At 45.0% G+C, this 11,378-nt stretch overlaps 1 non-coding gene across 1 annotated transcript; it reads right to left on the reverse strand.

The window, feature by feature from the left end:
• Positions 1-3,723: 3,723 nt before the first annotated feature.
• On the reverse strand, positions 3,724-3,797 carry Trnan-guu (transfer RNA asparagine (anticodon GUU)). The gene has a single exon. It is a non-coding gene; the product is annotated as a tRNA-Asn (tRNA).
• Between the last annotated feature and the right edge of the window lie 7,581 nt (positions 3,798-11,378).

Raw genomic sequence — 11,378 nt, forward strand, 5'->3', positions numbered from 1 at the left:
TTGCCATGACGCCGTGCGAGCGGCGCTCGCAGCGCCGCTTTTGTTCGTTCTCGGGGCTAACAGCCACTGGGCTGTCGCCGGGAATGGCAAAAAGAACAAGGAGAACCGAAAGGCTCGATTTTGTGTTAGTTGCATTAACATGCAGCCCACATGCAATGAAGCCAAAGAAAGCATAAGGGAAGTTAACTGTTATCTGTTACATTGAAATGTAGAAAAATATAGTTCGCAAAAGTAAAATGAAAGTAGAGGCATGTTCAGTGGCGTACTAAGTATTTCTCGAGTGGCGCACCAAGTGGCATACCAAGTATTTCGCAAACCGCAAACGATCTGACCTTTTTCTGACTCTACATATATATATGTTGTGTGTGTGTGTGTGTGTGTGTGTGTGTGTGTGTGTGTGTGTGTGTGTGTGTTGCGAAAAATTCGGATTTGCATTTATTTTTTGCAGCTATATAAAATGTAAAGATGATACAGGGACAAAAGGCAATGAGCGCCTTACAGAGGTCCCGGATTCCGCCCAGCATCAGCAGTTCAGCGCACATTAAAAATGCCCCCATTTGCGACAAACAATTCTAACAACTAAACAAAGAATTGTACTTGGTGTTTAAGTCGACAGCATAAATTATCGCTATATTAGGTAATAGTATTGTCGCGGTTATATGCAACGAAGTACAATCAACATAAGTTACTTGCAATATTCACAAAAAAAAAAGACAGTAGATGTGTGCCACCTTGGAGAATTACAACCCGATTTCAGCGAAGCTGTTTCTTTCGTTTAATCATATCGCAGACAATAAAAAGTGGCCCGTATATTGGTTGCCCATAAGCAACCTACGCAGTGCACATTTTCGGAACAAGTCACGATAAAGTGGCCCTCATTTTTTTTATTTATATAGCAAGTATATGGACACTCAGAGCGGATTTCTGTCGTCGGGGTCGCCGTTGCTGTGAGGTTCCGTATGAGTCCAACGGCGAGGAGTCCAAGGCTTCCCCCCCCCCCCTCTTTATACGCCTATGGGCATGTTCCACATCCGCTTCCACGACAAGGAGAGGCGTTACGCTCAAGTTCACGCTCAAATGACTGTACCCACTGTACCTCTTATCGAGCAGAAAGTTGACGAGCCACATCTGCCGCCATATCCGAAAACATGTGACATGCTGTAATTGGGGGGAGGCTTCAGTCACCGTATTTCCGCGTGCTGCGTTTCACTAAAGCGGAGCTTTCGTTGCGAAGTTTTCCGCCCTTTGCTGCCCGTGTCTTGGCGAATGACTCGCAGATATATATATATATATATATTGTCCGAACCTTGGCCTCCTAGCACGTAGTACATCAGCCTGAGGCTCAAACTATATTCAGCCACAATCTTTCTTTTTTTTCATGGGTGGTATATGTTGCTGCTAGTGTAACATTGCATGCCAGTATGGCACAGTTAAAATACAATACATTATATTTCAATGGCTTTAGAAAGACTCAAAAAACACATTTTATAAATATAGCAACTCGTAAAACAGCCATATTTTTCCCTTAAACGGAGGCAATAGGGGTTCCGTCCGGATCAATTTCGATCACTTAAGAGCTCTTTATCGTGTACATAGGTTAGTCTAAATACATAAGCGTTCTTACAATCCACCCCAATCAAAACGCGGCCGGTGCGAATCAAACCCACTACCTCGTATACACTGAAAAACCATGGCGGGCAAAAATGAGTATGCAAACGCGTAACACGACAGTCTGCCGAGTGCCGACACAGGATTTGTACTGAAGTACGTATCTCTCTTGGATGACATGTGGCATTGTAAGCTTGACGAAAGATCGCGGTCATTATTATAGCTTCATAAATAAATAACAATGCCTACTCATAAATTTTGACACGTGGGATAAAGGGGGAAAAAAGGCTTTTATGTACCGATTGTGCGCATAACTGCAGAATCACCTTTGTGCTAGAAAGTTGTGTTATGCTTGTACCGTTAGTGCGGTAATAAACGTCGAATCTCAGAAAACCGTGTGGAAATATTAATACGTTGTGGTCCCGAGTTACGTATCTTACTTAAATGAATTCAGCTATGCAGTGTTTTGAGCATTTATAAGTGCAATGGACAAAGGAGGATGTGTATACAAGAAGTAAAGCAGAGCGGCGATAGACTTGTTTCGGGTATAATGGTGCAAGGTGATTTTGAGGAATGCTGGTCTTTGTATATCAGTGCAAGACTAGCTGTAAATGTGGCATTATAGGCACATGGGTGACGCAACATAAATGTTAAGTTTTTCGGCAGTATGCCAATGCTGCCCCGCTCAGAAAGCACAAGAAACTGCCAAAACAGAACTCGTGTGGCCGAGTGTATGTGACCCCCCCGATGCATCACCCTTCACTCTTCTTTCACTCAGAGATGAAAAATTTCTCGGCTTTTTTTTTTTTTTTTTTTTTTTTTTTTGCAAATATGTCACGTTAGAGGGCGGCATGTATTACCATGGAGTTTCCTGCTACAAGACCGTTTCGTTACCAGCAAATCGGCAGCAATCGCTCACAGCAATGCGCCGCTGCCGTGGAAGGGCGCATTTAAATGCGCGCTTCCGATTACACATTTGCACAAATGTAGCGACGATGCTGTCACCTCTGGGTTAATCTCGCGGCTAATAGCATCCGCACGTGGCCTTTGAGAACGCAACGGTGCACCTTTAAGGTGCTTCATTGTGATGCCGCAGGCCACGTTCGGCATTAACACATCACAAATTAGCACAACACTGCACGCTGATGGCGCACTGCAGTCAATCAATATCTATGAAACTGTTTTGGTCTTGGTACTAAGCATTTGGAACAGTGTGTCAAAATATGAGAGCCAATTATGGGACTGTATGCAAGCCATAGAAAAGATACAAGCGATGTCACATAAAACGGACGCAGCCATGAGCAGGATAATGTGTAAAAATATAATACAACGGCATACTTTTCCTGCATTTCAGCCTTACCTAAGCTATAGTGCTCACGATCAATAATCTATTATCGCTCTGTTCGTGTTTATTTTTCTGCCTGTTTTTCTCATTCTTGTGATTTCTCTGTTTACAGTTCCAGTACCTTTTTAACTCGTTCTTTGAATCTTTGTCTTTCACTCTATAACGATAATAAGTGGTTCTTTATTCGTCACCATCCACCTATCTTACACCGCGATCGCAGGGAGAGGCCTTCGTCCTGCAGTGGACATAAATATAGGCTGATGATACACCGTGCTGTTTAAATATTTTTGTCATTGCTCTGCCGTTCATATGAACTTTCGTGCATCTGGCGTCAGCCGGTGTCTCTGCGTCAGGTGTTTTATTAGATACCTTGAAGAGGCATGGTTTTGGCATTCCGAGAACGCAAATCGTCATAGCGGTAACAGCATGTTATCACCAATATATATATATATATATATTTTGTGCTGCGTGTCTCACGTGGAGAAAGCGTGCAAAACGCGAACTCGCAAAGCCTGTCAATCTGCATTGTTATACAACTCAGCTTGGGCGAGGTATGAGCCGCCGTAACGAAAAAAAAAAAAAAAGGAAATTCAACTTGTATTCAATTCTTGCAGGGCGACTGTTTCAAACATTTGGTTTTTGCAGTGTGACGATGTACATTTGGTTTTAGCAGTGCGACATCAACATAGGAAGTAAGAGAAGTGACAGGGAAAAGCGCTCGTTGATAAAAAAAAAAAAAAAAGACAAAATGTGGTAAAATATCCTGCCGCCGCCCCCGGGAGGGCTCGAACCTCCAACCTTTCGGTTAACAGCCGAACGCGCTAGCCGATTGCGCCACGGAGGCAGACGTTCGAGATGGGAAATAAACAATAGAAGAGCAAGACTCCATCTTGACATTTTGCGAGCGAGCAGCGCTTTATTTCTCCAGCTGCGCTTTCGTTCTTATGTTCAATTTCCCACGTGATCTTTTCGCTCTCTCTCTCTCTCCTCCCTAGATATGTATTTGGTGCAGAGACACACCTAAAGGTAACGTTGCCTAAAGGAACCTCCAGGATTAAGAGGGGGAGGGGGGATGTCATGAAAGCATGCAAAAAAGTCATCGCTGAAGTGCCGGCATGTCTTGGAAAGGGGGGGGGGGGGGGGGCGGCTTCCCCACCCTCTCGATCCGCAGAACGTACACCGCGGCGACACCTAGAGCAAACCGCTGCCTACATGACACGGCAAGTAACGATTCTTTTTCCACCGAGATTTGTTAATGGTTCGAACAATTTTATTCTTCCATGTTCGCTCGTCACCTCGCTGCCGTTATCACCTAAAGTCCCTATATAGTAAAAGTACCGCCATCTACTCTTTCCTCCGCCGTCTCCTCTCCTAAAGCGATTGCTTTCTTTATTTTTTGCTTGCGAAAGCAAGTCGACGGTGGCGGCCCTAGTAAGTCAACGTTGAAACTTTCAGGCCGGGCGCGTGCCGCCGCCGCCGCCGAAGACAGGGGCTGTGCAGAGTGACTTCCAACATAGCTCTGAGGCGGGGAGAAAAATATGAATAAGTCAAAGCGCGCGCTATCATCGTTCAATCGGAGATACAGGAGAGAGCGAAGCGGCGTTGATCAAAGTGGTACTTTTCTTATATACAGGGTGTTTCATTTTAGCTGCACCAAATTTTTAAAAATCGCCTGTGGCAGATAGCACAATTATAATCCTTGATCTAAACTACTCGATGAGGCGGCCATTACTTCCACGAGAAATCAAAATGCCTAATTGAGTAATTAGCATAATTACGCTAGTTAACTTTTTAATTAATGATTTTACGGCACATCTTTCAATCTACGAATTATAGTCGCTGAGTTCGCAAGGCGTATGCACTTGGAACGAATTCTCAGGACTGAACCAGTTTCGAGATATTAATTTTTAACGTGTCCGACAAAATGTATGGGCGTTCCAGTTAACTTTTTGAGGAGGACGCTGTTTTATGCATTGAAGCACAAAGTTAACAGGAACGCCCATGCATTTCGTCGGACACTTTGAAAATTATTACCTCGAAACTGGTTCAGTCCTGAGAATTCGTTCCAAGTGGATACGCCTTGCGAACTCAGCGGCTATAATTCGTAGATTGAAAGATGTGCCATAAAATCATTAATTAAAAAGTTACTTAACGTAATTATGCTAATTACTCAATTAGGCATTTTGATTTCTCGTGAAAGTAATAGTCGCCTCATCGCGTTGTTTAGATCAAGGATTAAAATTGTGCTATCTGCCACAGGCTATTTTTAAAGATTTGGTGCAGCTAAAATGAAACACCCTGTATAGGGACTTTATTATCACCGACACCGCAGCGGCGTGGCATGACGAAATGTAACCGAGGGAAAAGAAAAGGCGTTACGAAATAACGTGCCCTTGGATAACGCGCCGTAGTATCGGCTTCCTTTCAGCGCCGAAGGAAACGTCGCGCGTGCACGCTAAAGCAGGCAGTTGGTTAGGATCAGATATGTAAACAGTACCGGTCACTGTTAAGTGGAACTGCTCATTCGAACGGAACGAAATATAACTATTCCTTAAGCTCTTACGGGAAACAATGTAGCTGACCTGAAGCGTTATAGAAACATTCGTTGATGAAAATATATCACGCAGGATTTAGTGCGAAATGTGATCGGCAATCAGCGCAGGAGTATACTAGTAAGGTGTTTTCTTTAAGAGCGGCCCACGGCTGTATAAGTTGCTTACAAAACGCACTTTAAGATACGTTACTGACAACCAGGGAAATAAATTAACTGAGCGGTGCAATGAACACTCTAGTTCCAAAAAATATTTTATTACAGTATATTTCTGTATTAGGAAACTACAGAAATAAACAACTCGTTACTTGAAAGTTACTTACAAGTCACATATTTCTAAATGACGATCAGAATGGCCAGCATTACCGAAACGACGTATTTGCCTTCAGAAATTGTTTTGTGAACTTGAAATGGCGTGTAGTATAGCTAGGGTTCTGCGATGTTACAGATTACTTCGATAAAATCCGGAACACACTCGCCAGTAAAAAGAAAAAAAAAATTGACACTTCAGATTTATTCGAAAAACTACGAATTACGGGCCCTCAGGTGTGGTAACGTAACCGTACCCTGTCTACATTAGCGGAAAGAAACACGAGACGCGTTTGTCATAACAAAGTCATCGCGCGACCTTCTCATCAACTCAGGTTTCTAAAGAAAAATTCAAACTGCTCTCAATAATTACGGAACTAGAAGCTGACTCTACTCTTTCGCATTACGTATACACCGTCGTAGTCAGAAAAGCTTTGACGCGGACGTCGACTGCGTGCTTGTCGTAATTTTAGACAAAGAGAACCGCTGTAATGTTAGCAGCTTCCGAGAGGTCTATGCGCTGCTCGGTTGCACAAAATTGGAGCCACACCGTGGTGTGGTATGGCATGGCTCCACGCTCCATTTTTGTAGCGCGCTCGGATAGTGAAGCCAAAATTGCAAGCAGCGTTCGACACCGTATGAACAATGTTCTGTCGTTCTACCACTAGAGCTCGACAATATAACGTGAATTGTGTTCGTAAGATATCTTTCAGTATTCCAGGCGTATGGATTGTGCTGTTGAATTAATCGTTGAACCATTATTCGTCGATAGATCGAGCTACAGGTTGCAACTAAAGTCCCTATACCTTCGGAAAAGTACCGCCATCCTTTGAACAATGCCGCTTCTCTCTCTCCTGAATCTCCGATTGGACGATGATAACGCGCGCTTTCACTTATTTATATTTAGAGCCATGTTGAAAGTCGCTCTGCGCAGCCGCCGTCGCCGGCGGCAGCGGCGGCGCGCGCCCGGCCTGAAAGCTTCAACGGGGACTTTCGAGGAGCGCCACCGTCGACTTGCTTTCGCAAGCAAAAAAGTAAAGAAACAAGCGCTTTGAGAGAGGAGGAGACCATAGGTCGGCGCACTCACTCACTCGCACTCGCGCTCATTTCAAAGGTGTGAGTGCGAGTGAGTGGAGGTGAGTGTGAGTGCAGGTGAGTGTGAGTGGAAGTGAGTGCGATGGGTGTCAGTGAGTGTGAGTGGAATAGAGTGCGAGTGAGTACCACTGAGTGTGAGTGCAGGTGAGTACCAGTGAGTATGAGTGGATATGAGTGCGAGTGAGTGCTGTGCACGGTGGAAGTGCTGTGAGTGTGAGTGGAGGTGAGTGTGAACGTGAGTGAGTGCGGGGCCTGGAAAAAATTATGGTGAGTGAGTGTGAGTATTCTCCCACACTGCCGACCTATGGCAAATAGAAATACGCCGCCGGGCTGCAAGGCTCTGGGGGGAGGCCGCGTACTACACCGCGCGCTCCCGCCCGGGCGGCTGTATCTTGAAAGCCATCTGCGGAGGGAGCAGAGTCCTTTCTCCCTGCGCTGTATTCTCGCGGCTTAATTCGCGTAGATGCGAGCGGCGGGACGAAGGTCATTCGCTCGCTGCTGCTGGCGCGCTTACTCACTACAGCGCTTTGACAGCAAGTTTCCACGGTGCATTCATGTTAGCTTGTGTGCGCGCAACACCATGTTTGTTAATTTAGTTAGTATGCCTATGTTTCCAATTTTATACGGCAAATAAAACTGATATCCTTATTTCGTATAGCTGTCCACTCATAGGCGGAAAGTTTTCATTTTTCCGGGGGGGGGGGGGCTGGGGCCCGACCAGCTTCCCGAAACCTGCCCATATATATATATATATATATATATATATATATATATATATATATATATATATATATATATATATAATACAATGTTGAATTTGTAAATTGCAACATTGGCCATAAGTTATGTTAAAAACCTAATTGGTGATTTTTTAATTAGTCGATTATGCATTACCATTTTTTGTGCAAGTAATGTCCACCTCTTCGAGTAGACCAGCTCATGAACTAGAATTGTGCTATCTGCCACAGGCAACCTTTAAAAATTGTTTGAAAGTATTTGCTGAAACACCCCCTATTAATGGCCTCTGCATGCAAGAGGCGACGTTTCCATCCCTAATGCGTAAATGTTGTATATAATTAGAAGAGCTTTTTTTTCTTTTATTTTGTCGCCAGTCATTAGCATTGCCTACTGGAAAGAGAATCAATATTGAGACACATATCACTCACGTGCTTTTCACATGCCGTTGACAGAAGACTCTGCCGAAGGGGTCACTGATGTCTGCGGGTTTTCTTCGGGGTCCAAAAAGCACGCAAAGTAATTTAAAGTGAGGTGAACATACATCAACATATTCATTCTCTAGGTATAGGCTATCCATTTAGTTGGCTACTTCCTTCTCTTTAAAAAATATAATAAACTTTGTCCTTTATATCTATTGAAATATATTGTTTCTGTGCTGATGTTCTCAGCGGAAATTTAAAAAAAAATGTTAAAGTGAGGAAACGCTGGTGAGGTAGCCGCCGCTGGGGTTTCTAATGCGCTTGTCCTCCTTTTGTCAGGATTTGCCGAAATAAAGCGAAAGTATAAATTAAAAGCCGTGCACGTCCGCGCCAACAATGGTGCCGGAAGCTTTTAGCCACAGCAAAAGCGAAAATGTAGAGGCAACGCAAGAGAATCCTCAAATTATGTGGGTAACAGAACTCCGGTAATGACATTTTAGGGGCGGGGGAGGGGGGTTGGCTACGGATCTCCGGGGGGGGGGGGGCTCAGCCCCCCCCCCCCGTAATCGGCGCCTATGTGTCCACTAGTTTGCTATCGCAATCGATGCTTCGCCTTTCAAAACTGCAACGTTTTAGTGTTAGTGAAATAAAAACATGCTCGACTGAAACAGCCTGACTATCCTGCTAACGTGCCGTCGCTCACAGTGGCCTAGTTTGTTTAATTCAACGCAATTACTGTTCGCCTTTCGCAGCGAATTAGAAAAGAAAAAGAAGCGGAGATGTATGCCTTTAATTGGTGATGTAAAATGAGCATTACCTTGCTACTTTACCTTCGTTGTACAGGGATGCTGACATTTTATAGCCAGTGGAAGATTCACCGAGAATGCCTTAATCATTAAGTTCCACAACAATTTTAGCAGAGCTGGTGGAATGCAAGCGAAACATGCGCAAAAAGCTACAAGGAATTGCCGAAACACACATTGTTTGGCCGAGTGCCAGTCCCCGGTCGAATGGCAGTTTGCGCTTCTTTCAAATAAAAAATGCGGCATTCGAGGACCATAATAAAATCATTTCAGTGCAATTAGCGTGTTTCATTACCCTTAAATCGAGCCAAATAGTCCCCAGCGAAGCGCACCGTGTAAGTACCTTGCAAATGCGTGCCGCCGACCGCTTATCCACACGCGGCGATGGTGTTGGAACTAGACCACTGCACGGGCTCGGGCCGGGCCTGATAGAGCAGTTTTTTCACGGGCTCGGGCCGGGCTCGGGCACGGCGTGTGCTTTTTGACCCGGGCCCGGGCCGGGCTCGGGCTTTCTGGTGGTGTGCATGTCACGTGCAGCGAGTTATTCTCGGGCGTCTCAACTCTGAAAAAGAAGTAATTTTCGGTTTCGAGCCGGGCTCGGGCCTAAGGTAAAGGGGTGGTGGGCCGGGCCGGGCGGGTAACGTAGATTATTTCCGGGCCGGGCCCGGGTCTCGCCATAAAAGTTTTGATCGGGCTCGGGCGGGCAGCCCAGCGTAAAAACGGGCCCGGGCCGGGCCCGGGCTGAAAAAATCGGCCCGTGCAGTGCTCTAGTTAGAGCTGAAGTCCCTATATAGTAAAAGTACCGCCATCTACTCTTTCCCCCGACGTCTCCTCTCCTAAAGCGCTTGTTTTTTTCTTTACTTTTTTGCTTGCGAAAGCAAGTCGACGGTGGCGCTCCTCGAAAGTCCCCGTTGAAGCTTTCAGGCCGGGCGCGCGCTGCCGCCGGCGACGGCGCTTGCGCAGAGCGACTTTCAACATGGCTCTAAATATAAATAAGTGAAAGCGCGCGTTATCATCGTCCAATCGGAGATTCAGGAGAGAGAGAAGCGGCATTGTTCAAAGGATGGTGGTACTTTTCCCAAGGTATAGGGACTTTAGTTGCAACCTGTAGCTCGATCTATCGACGAATAGTGGTTCAACGATTAATTCAACAGCACAATCCATACGCCTGGAATACTGAAAGATATCTTACAAACACAATTCACGTTATATTGTCGAGCTCTAGTGGTAGAACGACAGAACATTGTTCATACGGTGTCGAACGCTGCTTGCAATTTTGGCTTCACTATCCGAGCGCGCTACAAAAATGGAGCGTGGAGCCATGCCATACCACACCACGGTGTGGCTCCAATTTTGTGCAACCGAGCAGCGCATAGACCTCTCGGAAGCTGCTAACATTACAGCGGTTCTCTTTGTCTAAAATTATGACAAGCACGCAGTCGACGTCCGCGTCAAAGCTTTTCTGACTACGACGGTGTATACGTAATGCGAAAGAGTAGAGTCAGCTTCTAGTTCCGTAATTATTAAGAGCAGTTTGAATTTTTCTTTAGAAACCTGAGTTGATGAGAAGGTCGCGCGATGACTTTGTTATCATGACCAACGCGTCTCGTGTTTCCTTCCGCTAATGTAGACAGGGTACGGTTACGTTGCCACAACTGAGGGCCCGTAATTCGTAGTTTTTCGAATAAATCCGAAGTGTCAATTTTTTTCTTTTTACTGGCGAGTGTGTTCTGGATTTTATCGAAGTAATCTGTAACAACACAGAACCCTAGCTATACTACACGCCATTTCAAGTTCACAAAACAATTTCTGAGGGCAAATACGTCATTTCGGTAATGCTGGAGTGGCCATTCTGATCGTCATTTAGAAATATGTGACTTGTAAGTAACTTTCAAGTAACGAGTTGCTTATTTCTGTAGTTTCCTAATACAGAAATATACTGTAATACATATTTTTTGGAACTGGAGTGTTCATTGCACCGCTCAGTTAATTTATTTCCCTGGTTGTCAAACGTATCTTAAAGTGCGTTTTGTAAGCAACTTATACAGCCGTGGGCAGCTCTTAAAGAAAACACTTTACTAGTATACTCCTGCGCTGATTGCCGATCACAATTCGCACTAAATCCTGCGTGATATATTTTCATCAACGAATGTTTCTATAACGCTTCAGGTCAGCTACATTGTTTCCCGTAAGAGCTTAAGGAATACAGTTATATTTCGTTCCGTTCGAATGAGCAGTTCCACTTAACAGTGACCGGTACTGTTTACATATCTGACCCTAACCAACTGCCTGCTTTAGCGTGCACGCGCGACGTTTCCTTCGGCGCTGAAAGGAAGCCGATACTACGGCGCGTTATCCAAGGGCACGTTATTTCGTAACGCCTTTTCTTTTCCCTCGGTTACATTTCGTCGTGCCACGCCACTGCGGTGTCGGTGATAATAAAGTCCCTATATAAGAAAAGTACCACTTTGATCAACGCCGCTTCGCTCTCTCCTGTATCTCCGATTGGA

The sequence above is a fragment of the Dermacentor silvarum genome, chromosome 1 (genome assembly GCF_013339745.2).
Source record: "Dermacentor silvarum isolate Dsil-2018 chromosome 1, BIME_Dsil_1.4, whole genome shotgun sequence".
Lineage (NCBI taxonomy): Eukaryota > Metazoa > Arthropoda > Arachnida > Ixodida > Ixodidae > Dermacentor > Dermacentor silvarum.